General features: G+C 34.4%; 1 long non-coding RNA gene and 1 pseudogene across 1 annotated transcript; both read left to right on the forward strand.

Annotated features, from left to right (window-relative positions):
• The first annotated feature begins 2,995 nt into the window (after positions 1-2,995).
• LOC120256747 lies at positions 2,996-4,292 on the forward strand. Its single transcript, XR_005535402.1, has 2 exons — positions 2,996-3,051; positions 4,084-4,292. It is a non-coding gene; the product is annotated as an uncharacterized LOC120256747 (long non-coding RNA).
• Positions 4,293-8,797: 4,505 nt separating this feature from the next.
• Positions 8,798-18,423, forward strand: LOC120256746 (annotated as a pseudogene).
• The last annotated feature ends 4,611 nt before the right edge of the window (positions 18,424-23,034 follow it).

Raw genomic sequence — 23,034 nt, forward strand, 5'->3', positions numbered from 1 at the left:
ACCATTATTGTATAGATATTTAGTAGAATACTTTGCGACCATCTTTTCAATATCTATTCTAAATGTAACTTAATATGATCTACTGTATCTCTCATTTTAACAATCCATGGAAAGCAGTAACAACGAATAATGAAAAACCTTATAAAGAGGCACTCGAGATATAGTATATGATTTCCTTTATTCTTCATAAATTTATCTTAACAACCCTAACAGGTATAAAGCACCAAGATAGTCTATACCATATATGCATTTTCCTGGTACTTCATAGAGGACTCTAAATATATCTGGATACAAAGACTTACTTGAAATTGCTGGATTTTTGATTACTGACTTGCCTGATTAGGTAATGCTTTCGAGTTTCAAAAGGTTTTCCTGGGGAGGAGGAAGGCGTGGGTAGCCAGCTGAAGTCAAGAAACAGTTAATTGAGGCTATTCAATGGCCACAAATATGTCCAGATGCTTTCAGGAGACGGAATAATCGTCCGCAAAGGGGTCTATTAATGAAGTTGGTCCCACCTGGTTGTAGTAAAACATTGATGGCTCGAGCTGCTGTAGCTTCAGGAAGCAAAACTTAATTTTCTTGCAATCAAGGGACCACAGGCTCTTCAGCAAATGGGTCGAGGAATCAGAGGAAGGCTGTGAAATCGTTTGTTTGCGAGCTGGAAATAATCTCCAGCAATTATATTTTTGATGAAATAGATGGCCTTTGCAATAACTGGTAGCCAGGATGGTGATGGCACTTCTGTTGCTGATGAGTACTCAGTCAGTTGTAGAAATGGATGGTGAGCTTGCCAATTTTTTTTTGATTTTTTCCCCTAAGAATTGAACATGTGACAATTTCACTAAACCACAGTGGCCATTATACCTGTGAATTTGTTGTCATAACTTTCAGTTTTATACTTTTATGTTAAAGTACTTTCAATTTGGATCACATGATATGCGTCTCTTATAAATGCCATCTTGTGATATGACCGGTATCTTCTCTCTTGTTTTGGTCTGCTTGGTGATGGATCCTGGCTGCCTACAATTTCTCTCTCATGGATGCTGACTTGGGAAATCTACCACTTGGTGGACATGCTCAATTTTGCCACACTGTCGGGTTTTAATGTCTATGGTGTTTTTATGAGTTTAAGTAATTTTTTGACAACCATACTGCCCTAATGTCCAGATAGTTTTAAATTTGATTATGCAATTACTTTAGTACATTTATTTCTATGTGCCATATCTCCATGCTCAGTATAGATGTAGTTATGCATGTATGCTGCTATCAATGCGTGCACATGCTAATGTGTTGCTAGCCATGAATGTGGCTGGTTATAAATTTTTCATATTCTTATTTTTGTGCTAGAAATATATATTCTATATCTCATGTCCTCATACTTTTTCTTCGAGTATTTTTGGTTATCCAATGCCTGTATTTATCTCAGGATGGATTTTTGTCTATAGCCACATCACTGTCGTAAATGGATAAATTTGTGTGCTGCATATCTCTTTTTCCGCTTTTTCTTAATATTTTTGGATATGTCATGGTTTGATATTGCATTCTGTCGTGGAAGCATTTGTGAGAGAAATTTGGTGATGGTGTCGGATATTTTTATATTGGATGCTTCTTTGAATAAAAAGGCTTTTGTATGTGAATGTTGATGTTGTCTTGGAGGATACATGAATTAGCTCATTGGCATGATTTGTGTATTAACATGCTTTTATTCCACATAATATGGTTGATGTAGGTTTTGGACAAAAGAGTTGCTGTTACTGTTATTGCAGCTACTAATCGTCCTGACAAGATTGACCACGCCCTTCTGAGACCAGGTTCTGCCTTGACTGTATTCAGTACTATATAATCATTATGTTTGGGTATAAATTTTTAAAACTTCAGCAACCAATTAGTCTTATATATCTATAGACACTAGAATATCAACTTCCATACACCTAGCTAATACATCACCGACAAATAGAACATTTTTGGGCCCAGGACGCTTTGATAGGTTGTTAGATGTCCAGCCACCAAATGAGCTGATCGCAAAGATATATTTTGCATTCATGTGCGGAGCATGCCCCTGCAGTTCTGATGTCTGCGAAGAGGAGCTTGCTCTCGTCTCACTGAAGATATACTGGGGCAGACATTAGAATTGATATGCAGGAAGCTGCTATCGCTGCATTGAAATACGTTCATTTTGTTATTCAACTAGTATCTCACTGAATTAAGCTGCTAATTAGCATATTATCAAATTATGCTAGTGTGGAAACAGTTGGAGTTTGGTGGAGTTTGGTCTTGAAAAATATGCATTGGTTTGTAAACTCATGGTAATATATAGAAAATGATATCAATGTTACATTGCACGGCCAGTGAACATAGTTCATCAAAATGGCAATAGTTAGAAGAAAGTTCCAGTTTCTGTTGCTGCCACTCCTTTGGTGCATGTATCTGCCAATAATTTGGACCTAGGATGACTATGAATATCATGAGACCTCTAGGTTGTTCTCTAAGCACCAATTAACTGACAACTCTAGCAACTTACATTTTGGACTGTCTGTTGTCATTATATATTTTTCTAAATGATAACGGCAAAATTTTGGGACGACTTTTTGGACACATTTAAGTGATTATTATTATAATTATTATTTGGTAGAATATCATTGTTTCAATTTCTTTGTTATACGATTCGGTAAATTTAAATAAAATACTAATTTACATTTTAAACATGATCAGGAGAGCCTGAGGCAGTTGAAGTATCTACGGCGCATTTTTAAAATTGGAATAGGGAAGGTGCAACCATCAAATATCCAATTCTACCAAGAGCTAGCAGCCCAGTTTCGGAGGCTAGTTGACAGCAAAGCAAACAGGGATGAGTGACACTCTTTAGATGACAGGAAATGTAACAATCCAATTCCATTGAACGTTATCTTCCTTTTGATTTGATAAGTTTTTCTAATTTATGATATTGTTGCAGGAGAGGTTAAAGATGTTGAAAATGACAGAGAATTGCTCAGAAATTTTTGGAAGAACTGCGTCACCAGGAAGCTTGGCATTAATTCTGCAAAAGGCTCGGTATGCATTTATTGTCCTCTATATTCTCAAATATACTTCAATGCCAGTTTCACCTTTACATGGCACTTGTGTTTGTTTCTTGTTTTTCCCTTGTGAGTGCATTTTTGAATTTCATTGCATGCTATGAGGTTGACACAGAAGTTATTATTGAGTTCATATTTTAGGTTTCGTTCCATTTTCCCTTTGGAATACATCTCTATTTTTATCATGTTTTATGGAGCTGATAAAGGAATAGATGTCCAGTTTGTGACTTAGCTTTTGTTCAATTTCCTTTTTGAGTAGAATGTTGTCGCATTCTGTATTTTAGGTTTTGTTCATTTCAGCAAACCAAAACTGGTCTGGGACTATTATTAAATCGCGAAATACGTCCAAAAGTGCAACAACTTATATTTGGATTTGTTATTTTTGTTTTGTTCTGTATTAATTACTTCTTTTAACTTGATATTTTTCTTTGTGTTCTACTTGTTAGAGATATACACTCTCGATAGGAGCTTTTCACATGAAGATGCTACACGAGCAATTTTGGGTGATTGAGCTAGAAAATGATAGTCATTTATAATGTTTGTCGGTATTAGTTTGTGAAGCCCACATGCAAATCTGTGATGTTGCCTACTTTGGAATTATGTGTATGATTTAAAAGATTCAATTGATCAGTGCATTTGGATTTATTATTATTATTATTTTTTTCTGTTAATATGGAATTCAGTGACTTACTAATTACTTCTTTAACTTGATGCTTGTGTGTTTTGCATGTTAGAGATATACACACTCGATAAGAGATTCTCTCATGAAGATGCTGCAAGGAATTAACAGTGGTTGAGCTAGAAAATGATAGTCATTTATAATGTTTGTCGGTATAAGTTTGTGAAGCCAACATGCAACTGATTTATAGAATTTATGATGTTGCCTACTTTGGAATTATATGTGATTCATTTGGATTAATTATTTTGTTTTGTTCTGTGACATGGAATTTAATTAGTGACTTATTAATTACTTCTTTAACTCAATGCTCGTGTGTTTTGCATGTTACAGATATACACTCATATGAGATTCTCTCATGAAGATGCTACAAGGAATTATTGGCAATTGAGCTAGAAAATGATAGTTATTTATAATATTTGTCGGTATCAGTTTGTAGAGCACACACGCAACGATTCATAGAATTTATGATGTTGCCTATTTTGGAATTATGTATATGATTTAAAAGATTCGATTGATTAGTGTATCTCCTTTTGTTTTTTTGTGAAGTGGTTTTTTGAGCTTAGAATTTTTTGGTTTATTTGTTTATTTGTATTTTTGTGTTTATGTTTCTTAATGTTGATTATTATTTGATACATATTTCTTTATACATTTATAAAAAAAACAATATATTTACTAATATTCACGGTTACTATGTAACCTTTAATCTGTCCGGTTTTTATTTTATTTTATTTATTTTTTAAGTATAAGAACTCAAAGTTAGAAATGAAATTATATAAAAATTATTATTATTTTTAAATATTTGCCAATTATAATAATTCCTCACTAATTAATCAAGACAGCAATTCTGTTTCATGCATCAGACCAAGCATTTCATCACTACATGTAAAATACTAAAAATTTTCAAATTTAAATCATAAATAAATTAATACCTAAAATCTTCAAGATTTGATTATCAATAAATGAATGCCTAAAATCTTCAATGGACTTAATTATGTTAAATGAATGCACTTAAATGTAGACCAAAGCAATTAATTTATTCCATAAATAGTGAAAAAGGTGCAAGCTCATTGGTTCATGCATCTCAAATCTATATAAACCCATGAAATGCAGCTTTGTGAGAGCACAACAAAACCTTTCTCCTCCAACCAATATATATATATATATATATATTTATTTATTTATTTATTTTTCCATTTCTGAGGAGTTTGTGCTTAGATAATGTTTTCCATTCTAGCAAGGAAAAGGAAGGCATGGCCTTTTGGAAGGATTGTTGGAGCTAAGGTTTTTTGGTCTTGGTTTTTAACAATGCTATCGAATATCGATTAACTATAATCAACTTCATCCAAAGATCATATATCGCTTTTGGTTTTTCATTTTTTTCAAATCTCATATTAGAGATTGAGATAAAGGACCAAAGTATATACTTTTGAGTATGATTATTGTGAAAAAGAGATATCAATGTCAACTAAATGGAAGAATTGTGATGGGACAAAGGTTAGTATGATTTCCTTTTCTTTTATTTTTAATTTTATCAAGAGTTGGTTATTATCAAAAAGATAAAATAAATGTATATCAATTATGAATAAATTAGATTTTATTGATGTTATTCTAAGTGTGTTTAGCCCCGGTCTCAGTTTATTAGCCTTCTCTTTCTTTTGCTAATAGTTAATTTAATTATGATGATTACTATATATAGATAGATACACGCATTAATAAATATAAATTTAAACCAATAGTGGCAAATTAACTTCACTAATAAATATAAGCTATTTTTTAGACAATTTAGACATCGCTAAAAACACAACTTAATCTAAACATAAATACTTGTTTTGAATATTACTTGGATATAATAATGATCTTGTCTCAAAATCATTTGTTCAAGTATTTCAACCTTAAAGTTTTGCAGTTGTAGAATATATATATCCACATATTGTACTTAAACATTGTTTGTTTTCAGTTCAATGGGAAGCAGAGATGGTTAGAAGGAAAGGACCAAAACATACAAACAAAAATAAAGCTAACAAAAATGCTAAGTCTCCAACATTCAAACAGTTGCCACAAAAATAAGAACAGATGCACAACTAAATAAAACATCAGGCTGCTGCATCTGGAACTCAGCAGAAAAAAAAACATGGAGCTGTTATGCCGGCTTTCTCATGTCGCCGGGCAATTCTGGAACCACGGCAGTGTACCTGCAGATGAGGCATCTCCGCGGGCCGTGGGTCGATGAGATCTCGGTCACATTTCATCGAACTTCATAAACTGACCCATCTCATCTGAGTTGCTGCAAGATGAGTATAGTAAACAGTGGAATTCAAATGAAATTCATGCAATGTACATAATGAAACTGAATTGTTGATGCAATTGAGATGTGATTACTCACGTTACAAACAAAAACAGACCTTGTAATAAGTAGCCTTAATTGAATCTCACTGACCGATTTCTATTTTACCAAGACGATAACACAAACAACCGAGATGTAGGCACTGATTAGATTAAACAGAATGACTTACTTTGTTAGGGTGTGGACTAGAGGTGGGCACGGGCCGGTTAACTGGGCCCATAGGGCCCGACCCGTCGGATGTGGTTCACCGGCCCACCAACCCGGATCCGGACCCGGCCCAGCTGGGCGTAGAACCCGCCGGGTCCGGCCAAGGAAGCCGGGCCCGGAACCGGCCCGGCTTCCAAGTTGGCCCGGCAGGTTGGGCCCGGAGAGCCGGCCCGGTTGGCCCACCTCAAAAAGAAATTTTAAAAAATTCAAAAAAATACAGAAAATTTATAAAAAATTTGAAAAAAATACAGAAAATTTGTGAAAATTCAGGAAAAAATTCAGAAAATTTTCTAGAAAAAAAAAATGAATCAATTAAGACACCAAACATGAAAACCATAAGTTTCAAAAAAATAAGAGATGTCCCACGTATTACACTAAATTTCATTAAAATTTTAAATTACACTAAATTTGAAAATAAATGGCTTGGACTTAATTCGTTTACTTAATTCGTTTCCAACTTGTAATATTAAGCCTTGATAATGTTGATTTAAAATAATTGAACTCCAACAATCCAAATAATATGCCTTGAGAGAATGAAATTAAGAGAGAATGAAAGTAGGAGATTAAAAGAGTATGAGAGTAGAGAGTTGAGAGAGAGTAATAATTGGTAAAATGTAAATAATAGGGGGTGGGGGTATATATAGAAATTTGTAAGAATTTTAAAAAAAAATTCCTAAAAATAAAAAATTTGAATTAAAAAAAGTAATAATAAAAAATTGCCAACGCCATGATTTACGGCTATGAATTTTAAATTCATAGCCGTTGAAGCCCAATGGCTGGGCTTCAATGGGCTCCCAACCCGTCGGGTCGGGCCAGCGGGTTGGGAACCGGGTTGCAACCCGGTTCTAATATGGGCTTGGCCCGGTGGGCCAGCCCGCCGGGCCACGGGTTGGGGGAAGCCCAACCCAGATCGCCTACGCATCTTGTCTCGGGCTGGTTACTGGATCCATGAACCGCCCACGGGTCGAGTGATCCCGGCGGGCCAACCCAGCAGGGCCAGGGGTTGGGGAAGCCCAGCCCGTGCAAACCGCCCGATCGCGTGTATGGGCGGTTGCAGATCCGTGAACTCACCCACGGGTCAGTGTCCCGGCGGGCCGGTTCTGGGCCAGGCACGGACCGGGCCGGGTTGGCGGATGGCCCGTGCTCACCTCTAGTGTGGACCATGTGGTTATTATGATATTGTTCAAGTTGCTAAAAACTGTACTCTTGAGATGCTATAAAATTAAAAAGAGTTCAAAATATCATAAAATGGAAATTAGTGCATATCATATAGATCATTAAAAAAAAAATACTGATTTTGAATAATAATAACTCCCTATGGTTTTTTTTTTAATTTTTTTATTTTATTTAATTCACATGAATTAAAAAAATTTAAAGTTAATTGGTAATCTAAATTTTATAAAAAAATTATATTAATTTTTCACACGTTTTTTTAAAATATATTTTTAAAAATATAAAATTAAATATAATTTATCAAAAAATGTGGAGGTATATTAAATTTAAATATTATATTTTAAAATCATAAACTCAACAGTCTCAACCAATAAAAGCATTCCAACCAAATGATTTTTTGACATAAAAGAGATATTGATAGATCAATAAAATAGAAATGGCTACAAAAATAATTTTAACATAAAATAAACTAATAAAATGATATTGGTTGACTTATTTGGGTGAATATTAAATACAAAATAAGATATCAACTTATCATGCATATATCTTATTCTACTCCAATCAAGTCTTTATATTCTATCCACTCTTATTTTGTCATGTTCACTAAATAAAGTCATATATAAATATACACACACGCATTTTTGAAAAAAATCATGAGAAAACAGAACAAATTTGGGAATTTTTTTTTCATATCAAAATATCTTTAGATATTTAAGAATATATTATATTCTCATCTCATATAAAACCAAACTAACCATTTTGTTTTTTATTTTTTCTCTTGGCTAATTTTCTAATCATCTATGAAATTTCTAAAAGTTTAAATATTGCTAACTTTGAGAACATACATTTTGTGTCGTTTTACAATTAAAAAGTATCATTTACGAAATATTTTAAAGTTTTTAAAAAAATACAAAGAAGTTAATCTTATAAAAAAAAAATTGTATATAAATACAAAAATAATTACCACCAATTATTTTGGTCTATTAAAATTGAGTTATTTATTTAAATTGTTTATTTTGGATAAAATTTGAGTCAAACTTTAAAATCACGTAAGATAAAAACACAAATACTTATTAAATTTATTCTATGACTGTGTAAAAACCCAACATTGTTTGTAGCATTACATTGTAAAGGCAACGAAATAACTAAATTTATTTTGCGGTGTTATGCATGCAAAAACAATAAACATATGCAGTATAAATCTTGAATTTATAAAGGGATCATACTTCTTATCAATAATTTACGTGCAATTTATTTACAATATATATATATATAACAGTCAATTTGGAGAAGTCAGGGAGCACTCTGAAAATACAGAAAAGTTCAGAGAGGAGTTTGCATAAAATCCAACAAAAAGACCGAAAAACCACAGCGTAGAACAAAGAAGCGGCGCGAGCACTGCGACGGCGGCGAAGATGCCGCCGTCGAAGGGGAAGAAGCCTTCGAGGTCTCTTCAATCAGAGGTCTCCCCCTCTTCGGCCTCTCGTACTCCCTCAACTCCAGCTCTTGATTCAAAGACCGAGGTCTCTGGCCACGACGAGCAGGTTCTCCCTCTCATCCTGTTTTGCGCTGCCGCCAAGTTCCTCAACCTCATCTCAGATTCCCATTTTGTGCCAGAGTCTCCGAGACCGAGACCTATCTCTCTCCAAGGGCGGTAATCACGCGAGGATTTGGCTCTCGGAGGCCGCCATGGTCTCGTCCTCCCTCTTCCCTGGTTCCTTTGTCTCTGTAAGTACTCCTGTCCTTTTTTTTTTGTTTCATTTTTAACTCGATTAAATGTTTGATTTGGGAATAAAAAGCAACATTTTGTGTGAATACATTGCTAGAATTTCTGTAAAAAGATCATTTTTGGTGTTTCTTTCATTCACTTTGGTTCTTGCTTACCTTCCGGTTATGACTGCATGGAGTTTTTTTTTTTTCTGCTAATGAATTGTAGCAATTTTCCATATTTCATCTGGTAATTGAGAATGAGCAGATCATTCATTGACACAAACTGCTTACTTATCATAGTAGCACATATTCAGCATTCCTTTTATTTAGAATTTATTTTGTTATTTCTCTTTTGTTGAATGTAATGATACTATGAAGTTGTGTTTTGATGTCAAGGTTGTTGTGGGTTCAACTATGTTCTTAAGAGGATTCTGTTTATAGGTTTCACTTGCTACTTCAGACAAGACGTCCTTGAAAGATGCCCCACTTGAGACATTAGCTGAGGAGTGTGCTAGACATTTTGGAGTTGAAACTGGGGATAAGGCATCTGATGGAACAGGAAATTTCTTTGCAATTGCAACTGTATTCCCTTCTCGCAAGGTATGATATGGGAAAGTTGATTTTGGTTTCTGAATTAGCAAATTGCAGCCAAACTGCCATTCTGATTTTTTAATGTTAATTTGAAATAAATTCCTTTTGGCCTGTAGTTCAGTACATACTTTCTCAGCTTTGCATTCCTAATTATATGCTGATAATCAGCAAAAGCTGTTTTCAATGTAGTGATTTATAAATTGATTTTATAGCTAGTGATTTGTAATTTGGTTCAGCAATTTGTCATGTCTGCATTGCGCTTTTGTAGGTTCTGAAAAATGGAGCAAAATTGTCATGGGGTCTGTCATGCACCATGGGCTTCCCTTCCGTTGGCAGGGCGATATTTGTTTTCCCTATCAGTGGGTTTTCTACATCGCACAATCAAAATATGAATAATTCTATTTCTCAATTTTCTATATGCAAATGCAACGACCTTTACCTAAATTTGGTCTTGCCAAAGAGTGCTGTGATAAATTGTGGATATGATAAATCTCCCTTAGGCACTTCAACAGACAAGCTAACATCACCAAAGACTCCAGCCTCTAGACCAAAGCTTTCTTCTCCTGGTGCTACTCCAGTCCAATCAAAGAAATCCTCAGACTATGTATCAAATATTGATGTTTCCACATGTCAGGACATCTCTGGTATTAGATTGGCATTGGCAGATGAAAAAGTTAATGAACTGCTACAGATATATGCTGGAAGGTGGCTTCATGGTCGTAGTCTTTTAAATGGGAACCTTGTGACTGTACCGATATGCGGGCATCTCTGTTTATTTCAGGTAGCAGGTGTGAGTGGGTCACGGACCCAGATCGTATGTCTGAAAGGAAATGCAATTTACCACCTCTCGAGATTGACAATGGAAATTCTATAAATTATGCCGGCACTATATTCCTGGTAGATGCTAAAACAAAGGTCCATCTCTCTGCTCCAGTCGCTTCTGTGAAAAATAATTCAACTACAACATGTTTATCAGCAGTTGAAATTACTTGTAGATCCATTGGTGAGAGGCAAGCTGGTGATATTCCTAGGCTGGGTGGCTTATCCAAGGAAATTACAGCTTTGAATGAGATCATCACATTCTCATTGGGAAACAGTTATTCTTTGCCAAGGTTGACTTTTATTGCATGTACATTGCCATTACTGTTATTTCTTACTGTTGGAGGGATGTGCGCGCGCGCGCACAATTTAGGGTCTGAGGCGTGTTAAGTTGGTTGTTGTGGTTAGTTTTGAATGTTGACATAACAAAAAGGAAAACACACCCACATAAATATTTGCACAATTATACAATTATGAATCATGTTTCTTTCTACTGTATTAAGGAGTTGGATTCAGCAATTGTTTCTATTTACTTTAGTTAACTCTCAATCTATTACCTAATGACTAATTGTGGACTCTTTCAGGAGCTACTTCTTTGTTTTTTGGGCTCCACATTCATTTTTACTTTTGTTAATAATGCGCTATTTATAGATTATCATAGTCATGATTTTTTATTCATGCCCTTACACACCTCCTTTGGTAGATTTGCAAATGTTGTAATATTCAGTTTCCGTTTTCTCTTTCATCTGTTTTTAGTTAATACATGGTGGTGCATTTGTTTTTCTTAATCTTTGAATCATGTGAATTTGCCTTACAGAAATGCAACATCTGTTTCTTAATCTTAGTCAATTAACATTCGTGCAGAAAATATAGTATCCAAAATTATTCTAGCAAGTTATTTGTACTGTTTATATTTTTCCTCGTTAGTTATAGTTAATTCCCTTTGCTGGTACAAAGGGGTGCTGCTTTATGGTCCGCCTGGCACAGGGAAACATCGTTGGCCAATTATTGTTATCATGATGTTGGTGCAAGTCTTTTTTCTATTAATGGACCTGAGGTTATCAGTTAGTACTATGGAGAAAGTGAGCAAGCTCTACATGATGTTTTTGAATCAGCTAGGCGAGCTGCTCCTTCCGTGGTTAGATTCTTTACTTCGCAAATTTTCTTCTCATCTTACAAATGACTTTCATAATTCACATTACAAGGAAGTTGAACTGCATGATTTTCATACCTTGCTGTTAATTTGTTTTCCTTAATTGAAGACTTGCAATTTTCGGCTCACATTTTTTAATAACTTATTATATCTGTAAAGGAGATTGCCTGACATTAAAGAAAGGGCTGTGAATAGGTTTGGTAAACATGTGCTAGTCCCTTTTTGAGCATCTTTTGACCCATGTTGATGAGCCATGAATTGGTTTTGGATCTGCAAATTGTGTTTAATTCTTCTGAAGGAAATTTATGGATATGAAAAGTTAATTTCCTTGGGTTCAGAGGCTACTGAAAATAAAAAGTAGTTTACTTTTCCTGGTCTTCCCCAGTTGGTTAGCAACATGATTATATTTCTTAGCCAGTGAATCTGCTGAAATGATTTATATGGTGTTTCCATGGAGTGTTCCCTTCTCTTTATGTTTGTAGTCAGTATAGCTTGCACCATTCTTGTTGCTGCTGGACATTTAGTTTGTTCTTTATTGAAATTGATTTTTATAATTATATGCTGTACTGTAGCTTATTGTCTACTTGGGAAAGACCTTGCAGTTAATTGGAAACGTAGAAATTTGCTTGTGTTCTGCATTTAAATTAATAATATTGTTGTTCTCAAGGTATTTATTGATGAATTGGATGCTATTGCTCCAGCATGAAAAGATGGAGGTGAAGGATTATCAGTTAGAATGGTTGCAACATTATTTAAATTGCTGGATGAGATAGATAATGGTGAAAAGATAGTTCTAATTGCTGCCACAAATTGGCCTGATAGTATTGATCCTGCGTTAAGATGACCTGGAAGATTTGATCGAGAAATTGAAATAGGTAATTACTCATTTCCACCTTCTGTTGCTGATTTAGCAAGCTAAATCTAGCCATCAACCCAAGGTAATCTGACAATCTTCAGCATGTCAAAGCTAACTAAGGAAGGTATGCAGTTGCTAGCAAAAATAGATGTGTGCCTGTAACCATAAGAGCGGTTAAGTGGTCAATATTGGGGAAGGATGTTAGTTTTTATCCTTTCTCGTAAGAAAATTGTGCGGTAGATGACATTTGCGAATGAGAAGTTAAGGAGTGGTGTATTTTGTATTTGTAAGAACTATGATTTACATTATTTGTCTAGTTGGTGGTAGCTGAGGGGTTAGATCTTTGAGTTCAATTGGTGGGTGTAGGTTTTCTGACACTTGATTGAAAGGAAGATAATAATGAAAGTAAAGTTTTGTTATGCACATTTCACTTGGCAGTTATTACCACCAATGAAGTTGCAGTTTTTAAATATATAGCTGATGGAGGGGCGTTAATTCTAGCATAGCTGGGCATATAGCAATGTCTCAATTTTCTTGAATTACTTTTAGAGGTGAGAAGAAACACAAGATAGTCACTAAGTTTGGATTAAGTATATATGTGCTTTGGGTAAATTATGCAGCCATTGTTTTGACAAAAGTTGAAAGACTGTATAACACTTTTGGTTTTGAAAAGGAGTTTGTTTGTTTGCTTGGTAAAATTAATAAGGATTTCAACAGATCTGTTTGGGAAGAACTGCATTATTTTGATAATTGAGAAAAAAATTGTGCTTCTTGTGCTTATATTTTCTGACTACATCGTTCAAGAACTTTTTGAAGAAAAAGTTAAGTTGGAGAATCTAACTATATGTAAATTTTGTTGCCATGGACCCTTATAATATGATGAGTCCACTTCTTGTGACCGAGATGGGTAACAAATGAAAGCTGTGATAGTGTAATGCTTAATTGGTTGGTGAGCCCAATCTCTCATGCGGTAAATCCCATTGATATCTTGTTCTCATCTTTTTATTCCTCTCTTGAGGTAATTTGCTTTTTGCTCAGACAATTCCAATGAAGTGCTGCTATTTTAAAGTTTGGGGAAATTTGAATTGATTGAGTCATCTAAGAAGAATTTATGTACAATAATATAGATTAGGAAATGAAATTATGGTTTCACAATTTTCAGAAACAGCTATTGTGATATGGCAAACATTTTGGGATCTTTTTCAATAAACTGTGCATGCCTAAATACATCATTTATGAAAACCTCAGGATACGAGGTTGAGAGCTTTTACATGTGGAGTTTAAATACATTTATATAATAGCTCCTTGTTGCACTTTCTTGTTAAGATTTTAAGTAACAATCCAGAATCATCTCTAATATGTTATATGTTTTCCCTTTTAAAATTACACGGGAGCTCTTCAGATGAAGGTTTAATTGGTAGAATTGAATTTGCGCTATGAATGATAGATCTTAAATTTAGTCTTCATGATTTTTCAGGAGTGCCATCTCCAGATCAGCAGTTAGACATACTTCAGACTCTTCTCGGTGACATAGATCACTCCCTTAGCAGCAAAGAAATTCAAACACTTGCCATGGTTACACATGGGTTTGTGGCTGCTGACCTTGCTGCCCTTTGCAATGAAGCTGCAATGATGTCTCTTTGTCGCTATATCAAGTTTGAAAGTTCAGACAAGCATGCTGGTGCATTGTCATCATTACTTGCACAATTGTCTGTTTTGGTGAAGCCTGTTTCTTGCCTTGGTTCCGAAAAGGCTCCGAAAATTCATGACATGCCCCAAACAGCATTAGAAGAACCTGATCAGCTGGTAGAAATGATGCTTAAAGTGTCAATTGATGATTTTGAGAAAGCCAAAATGAAAGTGAGGCCTAGTGCGATGCTTGAGGTACTTCTATGTACTTGTTAATTTTAACTTACATTTTCTTTATTGTGTGGACCTTTTATTTTATCTATAAAAATATGTATCAGTAAGGAGCCATTGGTTGAAGAAATCATCAGTTGTCACTCTGCTAGTCTCATCCATGGCTTGGCTCAATGTATAAAATTTTAAGTTCTTAGTCTTTTGAAGCCAATAATTTATTATAGTGGTGTATACTCAACATAATATCATGTAACGCAATGTCTGAGTGTATTGGTAAGGGTTTTAGTTGGTGTTTTGAGAATCACTAGCTTAGGCCAGGCAAGAGCCTCTCCAAATATTTCAGGCTCAGCATGCACAAGCCTAACCCTCATCACTAGCTCTTTTTTACCTCTTTTAACCAAAAAAAAAAGAACCCTCATCAAGACCATCATTGTATAGCTATTTAGTAGAGTTCTTTGCAGACCATCTTTTCAATATCTATTTCAAAATGTAACTAATGTCTAATCTACTGTATCTCTCATTTAACAATCCAGGAAGCAATAACAAATGAATAATGAGAAAGCTCATAAAGATAGTGCCACTTGAGATATAGTGGATTATTTGCTTTTATTCTTCATAAATTTATCTTAACAGGTATAAAGCACCAAGATAATCTATGTCACACATGGCATTTTCTGATGCTTTATAGACGATTCTCCATATATCTGGATACAAGATTTACTTGTAGAGTGTGCTGGATTTTGATTACTTTTTGCCTGACCAGGTAATGCTCGAGTTTCCAAAGGTTTCCTGGGAAGATGGGGTAGCCAAGCTAAAGTCAAGAAACAGTTAATTGAGGCAATTTAATGCCCACAATTATGTCCAGATTCTTTCAGGAGAAGAGGAATACGTCCACCAAGGGGTCTATTAATGATTGGTCCACCTGGTTGTAGTAAAACATTGATGGCTCGAGCTGCTGCTTCAGAAGCAAAACTTGATTTTCTTGCAATCAAGGGACCTGAGTTCTTCAGCAAATGGGTTGGGAAATCAGAGAAGGCTGTGAAATCATTGTTTGCAAAGGCTAGAGCTAATGCTCCAGCAATTATATTTTTTTGATGAAATAGATGGCCTTGCAATAACTCGTGGTCAGGACGGTGATGGTACTTCTGTAGCTGATAGAGTTCTAAGCCAGTTGCTTGTAGAAATGGATGGTGAGCTTGCAATTTATTTTTGATTTTGCCCCAAAGAATTAGACATGCCGACCATTTCCACTCAAACCTCAGTGGCGCTAACAATATGAATTTGTTGTCATATTTCAGTTTTATTGTTAAATTACTTTAATTGGATCACATGGTATGAGTTTCCATATAAATTCCATTGTGACATGAACAGTAAAAATAAATAAATTTTCTATCGTGTTTTGATGCGTGGCTTTGGACCTAGCTGCCTACCAATTATCTCTCATGGACCAAAGTTAGAAGCCTAAGACTTGGTGGCCATGCTCAATTTTGCCACATGATCTGGTTCCCATGTCTAAGGTGCTGTTATGAGTATAAGGAATTTTTGACAGCCATTTTGCCCAAATGTCAGATAGTTTAAATTTGATTATGCAATTACTATAGTCGGATTTATTTCCTTTCTATATGTGCATATCTCCATGCCAAGATGAAGATGTAGTTATGTATTTATGCTACGATCAATATGTGCTTATGCTAATTAATGTATTGTTATGCATGAATGTGGCTGGTCATAAATTTTTTATATTCCTATTCGTGTGCTAGAAATAAATATTCCATGTCTCATGTCCTCATATTTTTCCTTCAAGTATTTTCGGTATCCGACACCTATATTTATCTCAGGATGTCTTTTTGTCTATGTCCACATCGCTGTTGTAAATTAATAAATTGGTGTGCTGCAAATCTATTTTTTCCACTTTTTTCTGGTTTTTTTTTGATATTTTGGATATGTCAAGGTTTGATAATGCATCCTGTTGTGGTACATCTGTGAGAGAATTTTGGTGGTAGTGTTGGATATTTTTTATATTGGATACTTTTTTGAATGAAAGACTTTTCGTATGTGAGTGTTGAGTTGCTTTGGAGCTGACATGAATTAGCTCATTGACATGATTTGTATATTAACATGCTTTATTCTACATACTATGGTTGATGTAGGTTTGGACCAAAGAGTTGCTGTTACTGTTATTGCAGCTACTAATCGTCCTGACAAGATTGATCACACTATTCTGAGACCAGGATCTGCCTTGACTGTATTCAGTACTATATAATTATTATGTTTGGGTATAAATTTCTAAAACTTCTGCAACCAATTGATCCTACATGTATAGACACTATGATATCAACTTCCATACACCCTAGCAAATACATCCTGACAAATAGAATATTTTTGGGCCCAGGACGCTTTGACAGGTTGTTAGATCGATGTTCAGCCACCAAATGAAGCTGATCGCAAAGAGATATTCTGCATTCATATGCAAAGCATGCCCTGCAGTTCTGATGTCTGCAAAGAGGAGCTTGCCCGGCTCACTGAAGGCTATGCTGGGGCAGGCATCAAATTGATATGCGAGGAAGCTGTCGCTGCATTAGAAGTATGTTCATTTGTTTTTCAACTTATATCCTTTTTTTTTCACTGAATTTAGCTGCTAATTAGCATATTATCAAATTTTGCTAGAATTGGAAACAGTTGGAGTTTGGTCTTGAAAAATATGCATTGTTTTGTAATTTGTAAACTCATGGCAATATGTACAATATTATACGGCCAGCAAACCTTAGTTCATCGATATGGCAATAGTTAGAAGGATGTCCCAGTTGTTGTTCCGACTCTTTTTCGACATGTTTAAGTGATTAATATATATATATATATATATATATTGGTAGAATATTATTGCTTCAATTTCTTTTTTGTATGATTCTGTAAATTTAAACAAACACTAATTTACATTTTGAACATGATCAGGAGAGCTTGGAGGCAGTTGAAGTATCTATGGCACATTTTAAAATTGGAATAGGAAGGGTACGACCATCAAATATCCAATTTTACCAAGAACTAGCAGCCCAGTTTCGGAGACAGCAGAGCTATCAGGGATGAGTAACACTGTTTAAATTACAGTGAATGTAACAATCCAACTTCATTGAACATTATCTTCCTTTAGATTCAACAAGTTTTCCTGATTTACAATATTGTTGCAGGAGAGGTTAAAGACATTGAAAATGAATGATAATTGCTAGATATTCTTAGAAGAACTCGTCACCGGGAAGCTTTGGCATTAATTCTGCAAAAGACTCGGTATGCATTTATTGTCCTCTATATTCTCAAATATACTTCAATGCCAGTTTCACCTTTACATGGCACTAGTGTCTGTTTCTATTTTACATTGTGAGTACATTTTGAATTTCATTGCATGCTATGAGTTGATGCAGGAATAATTATTGAGTTTGTATTTTAGGCTTTGTTCATTCATGTGATGTGGACCTTATAAAGGAATAACTGTTTGTGATTTAGGTTTCGTTCAATTTCTTTTTTGAGTACATTGTAAATTTTGTTGCATTCTGATATTTTTTAGGTTTTGTTTAGTTCTGTGAACTAAAACTGGCCTGTGATTATTATTAAATGCGAAATACTCCAAAATAAGACAACTTCATTTGGATTTATTATTTTATTTTGTTCTGTGACATGGAATTCATTGATTTATTAATTACTTCTTGAATGCAGTGCTTTCCCTTGTGTGTCTTGCATGTTAGAGATATACACACTCAATATGAGATTCTCTCTTAAAGATGCTACACAAGAAATTATCGACGGTTGGCTAGAAAATGATAATTATTTACAATATTTGTCGGCAATAGTTTTTGTGGAGCGCATATGCAACCGATTTATAGAATTTGTGATGTTGCCTACTTTGGAATTATGTGTACGATTTAACGTATTTGATTAATTAGTGTATCTGTTTTTGTTTTTTTTAATATTACGATGTGAAGTGTTTATGAGCTTAGAATTTTTTGACTTATTTATTTGTTTTTATTTTTATTTTTATGTTTTATGTTTCTGAAAGTTTATTATTATTTGATACATATTGTTTTGTACATTTATAAAAAATAATATATTTAGAGAAAAAAATTCTGCAAACGCCCGCAGTTGCTAATAGTTTGTGGGATGGATTGATTTGGGTGTTGTTTGTTTTTAGATTTTGCATTGTAGGTGCTACTTGAAATAAAGTTCGACGGTTGTGATTTGTTTAGTTGAATGGTTCATATCACAATATTCTGCATCCCACATTATACTAGTAGCGTATTTATATATATATATATATATATTTTAAGTATAAAAACACGAAGTTGGAAACAAAATTATGTACGGATTTATTTATTTATTTATTTATTTATTTATTTATTTTTTGAGATTTGCAAATTATAACAATTCATCACTAATTAATCAAGACAGCAATTTTTCGGTTCCATGCATCAGACAAAGCATTCCATCACTACATGCAAAATACCAAAAATTTTCAAATTTGAATCATAAATACATGAATACCTAAAATCTTCAAGATTTCATTATGAATAAATGAATACCTAAAATCTTCAATGGACTTAATTATGTTAAATGAATGCACTTAAATGTAGACCAAGGCAATTAATTTGTTCCATAATCCTTAAAAAGGTGTAAGCTCATTGGTTCATGCATCTCAACTCTATATAAATTAACCTATTGGAATAAAAAAAAGAAATGATTTCTTAAATTAAAAACACAATGCAATAGAACCTAATGGACTGAATATTTTTAATTTATAAATTAATTTTATGGTTATATATATCTGTCAAATTTAGTATTAATTTTTAAAAATATTTTTATTTAATTTTATATTAATTAATTTAAAATTTTTAAGGGCATACTTAATGAATATATCCAATTTAAGTATATTTAAAAATATGAACATATGTTTTTATTGTAGTCAGACCATAAAAAGAATTATTGAATCTTCACCTCTTCAAAGGATGACAGGTCGAAGAATTGAGTCATATCAAAAGTTAACTTTCCATCTTAAATAAAAAATATCTTCTATTAAATTGAGGCGAAATTTGAAGGGTGTAATTTTTACTTTAAAAAAATATGAATAATTAGTTTAGTATTTGAATTCACGTTGTTTCTTCATTATATATATATATATATTTTTTTGACTTGCAAGTCTTATTACATATGTTTTTACAAATGATATACTGTATTAGGACAACAATTTAGACATGATATATATATATATATATATAAACATATCTATTGTTTACATAACATTTTTGTTGTTTTGTTCTCGCATCAATATTGTTAGGTCTACATTGTCGGCGACATGGATTAGCGTTATAGTAATGAGTCGAGAGTAGCAGTGGCGAAAAAGATGACGTGACAATGATGACTTAGTAAAAGAGAAGTGACTAGCATGATGATGTGGATGAAACTAGGTGTCTATGACATGTGAAAGCAACAAGGGCTAAAAGATCATGATGGAGACAATGCTTAGAAGAAATTCATCCAATAGAGTCGTGTGATGATCATTATTTTTGGAAAAGTACAGTCAATTGAAAGGATCTCTTCAAAAAGTGTAAGTTTTATTTTCACAATTTTTATCTATCATTGGGAAGATCGGAGATGATAAATCATATCCTCGGTAAAACTCGCTTTTAGGAAAGATCTACGTTAAAGAGTGAGGAAGAATGTTCTATTGTTGGCTAGAATAAAGATCATGAAGATTGCATAGAAGCTTAGTTTGGTGTAAAAGCTATTTGAAGACACAAACTAAGTTGAGCAAGGACAAGCCAAGGTGATTATCGAGACCGTATTTGAACACAATTTGAAGAAGATCTAAGAGCTAATTATGGGCGGAGCTATTTAAGGAGATTAATCATGTATGGAGATTGATTGAAGATTACATGAAATATGATTAGAGATTTGAAGATCCAAGCATGGATGATTGGAGATCATGCTTGAAGATGTTGAAGGCTAAACTTGGATAAGATGAGATCAAGTTTAATAACAGATATTTCCATGAGTCAAAGCAGAACATCATTTGAGAAGACCAAACTTGGGCCAAGTTTGGAAAGAAGATCGAGGAGATCTTCGGTGACCATCGTTAGTGAGATGGTTGTGTGTGCCTTGGTAAAGCAGCGTTCCTTGGGAGAGGAGACTTCTTTGAAGTGGCGTGAGGAAGGAAGCATTTGTAAGCGAGGAGTAACTTTGGGTCGAGTCAGATTGCTATGATGCGGGTGAAGGCGAGGAAGGTTGAAGGTCATGATTCGGAATGTCGGTTAGAACTCGGTCGTGTTCGATGGGTGGGCGATGTTCGATGGGTGTTTCAGACATCTAACTTTGGAAGGTGTCGAGGTTAGGGCGAGGAGAATTTTAAAAGAGAAATGTTTATTTAGACGTCGATGCGTCTATATAAGATATCCTACTTGAAAATTTAGGAGGAGCTACGGAGTAAGAGACCCTTTGGTGAGGGTTAAGAAGAATGGACATCGGCCAATCTTAAGAGAGTATTCTTTGTCTTGAGTGAGTAAAGGGGTGTTGTACATCTTTATTCTATCACCTCTTTTTAGTGGATTGTTTCTCGGGAGGCTTGACCCCAGGATATAAGCAGAGTTGTGCATGGCTGGTTTGCCAACTTGTGTGTCTCTTTTCTCTTGCTTGATTGTGTGTGTGTTCTTTTATTCTAGTAAGTTTTTGGTGACTCTTCTAATCGCACTACCCACCAGAACTATCAAATATGATTGTTTTTAGTACATTTTAAATCTAATATTCTGAGTTGATACAAAAATAGTTATTTGACTTATAATTTATTATTTTGTCAATATGACAAAGTTGATAAATGAATAATTATTTGTTTTGTGATTTAGGTTTTGGTTCGATATGAGAACATTGAATTTTTATCGCATGTTAATGATTTTATAGAAAAACAATCGTTTGGCTTGTATTTAGGTTTTTGTTCATTTCAGCAAAATAATAACCAGCTTAAGATTACTATTAAATACGAAATATTCAAAGTATAAAAAAACTTTATTTGGATTTGTAATTTTGTTTTATTTTTGTGGCATGGAATTAGGGTGACTTATTAATTACCTCTTTTTTAACAAATGCTTTTTCTTTTGTATGTTTAGCTTGTTAGAAAGCAGTACATACTAGATACGAATTCTCTCCCAGAAGATACTACACAAGGAATTGTCGGTAGTTAAAATGCGAAAATGATTTTTGTCAAGGAATTGGCGGTTGTTGAGCTACAAAATGATAGTCATTTAATATTTATCAAGGAATTGTAGGCGGATGAGCTGCAAAATGATAGTAATTTAATAATTATCAAAAGAATTGTTAGCGGTTGAAATTTCTGTAAAAGAGTGATAGTCGTTTAATATTTGTTAGTGATTAGCTAGTGGAGCCCCACGTGCAATCAATTTATAAATTTGTGATTATGCTTTTGGCATTTGCATGTGATGGTTACGGTGGGTTGGTGTGGTAAGATAAAGTCGCTCAAAAAACTCACTTGAAGATTGGACACACACTAATCATCTGCGAGAAAGAAGACAAACAAGTTGGTAACCCGGGTTCGGCTAACCTTGCCTACATATGAGGGTCGGTCGGAGAAATAATCCACTAAAAGAGGTTTGAGAACAATGAGTACAACACTCTCTCACTCTCTCAAAACAAAAAATATCCTCTCAAGATTGCCCGATACCTACACACAACAACCCTCACTGAAGGGTCTCTCACTTAGTGGCTCATGCTAAATCTTCAAGCAGGATCTCTTATATAGACACATCGACGTCTAAGAACCTTCCTCTTTTAGAATTCTCCTCGGCTTCCTAACTTGGACACCTTCTAAAGTTAGATGTTGCAACACCCTATTGCAACATGGCCCACCTTACTGAACATGACTAAGTTCTAGCCAGATGCGCCTGAATCCGCGACCTTCAACCTTCCCGGTTCCTTCAATCCACCTCGTAGCACTTAACTCGACCCGATCTCATCCAGCCTGCAGCTGCTTTCTTCCTCACTTCACTTCAGTAGGTCATCCTCTCTCGAAGGATGTGCCCACCAAATCACACAACCATCTCACCAAAGATGGTCATTGAAGATCTCCCGATCTTCTTTCCAAACTTGGCCCAAGTTTGATCTTCCCAAATGATTTTCGTTTGACTCATGAAAATATTGTTATTAAACTTGATCTCATCTTCATCCAAGTTTAGTCTTCAATATCTTCAAGCATGATCTCCAATCATCCATGCTTGGATCTTCAAATCTCTAATCATATCTCATGTAATCTTAATCAATATCCACATATGATTAGTCTCCTTGAATAGCGCCCATAATTAGCTCTTGGGAACTTCCTTTCAAATTGTGTTGCTAAATATGGTCTTGATAACTCATTGGCTTGTCTTTGCTAACTTTGTGTCTTCAAATAGCTTCACACCAAACTAAAGCTTGTCCTATCTTAGTATGTGTCTTCAAATACTCTTCACACCAAACTAAGTTCCATACAATCTTTTTATGATCTTAAATTTTTGCCCGATGATAGAACAGCTTCCTCTC

This window comes from Dioscorea cayenensis, unplaced genomic scaffold (genome assembly GCF_009730915.1).
Source record: "Dioscorea cayenensis subsp. rotundata cultivar TDr96_F1 unplaced genomic scaffold, TDr96_F1_v2_PseudoChromosome.rev07_lg8_w22 25.fasta BLBR01001605.1, whole genome shotgun sequence".
NCBI classification, from domain to species: Eukaryota; Viridiplantae; Streptophyta; class Magnoliopsida; order Dioscoreales; family Dioscoreaceae; genus Dioscorea; species Dioscorea cayenensis.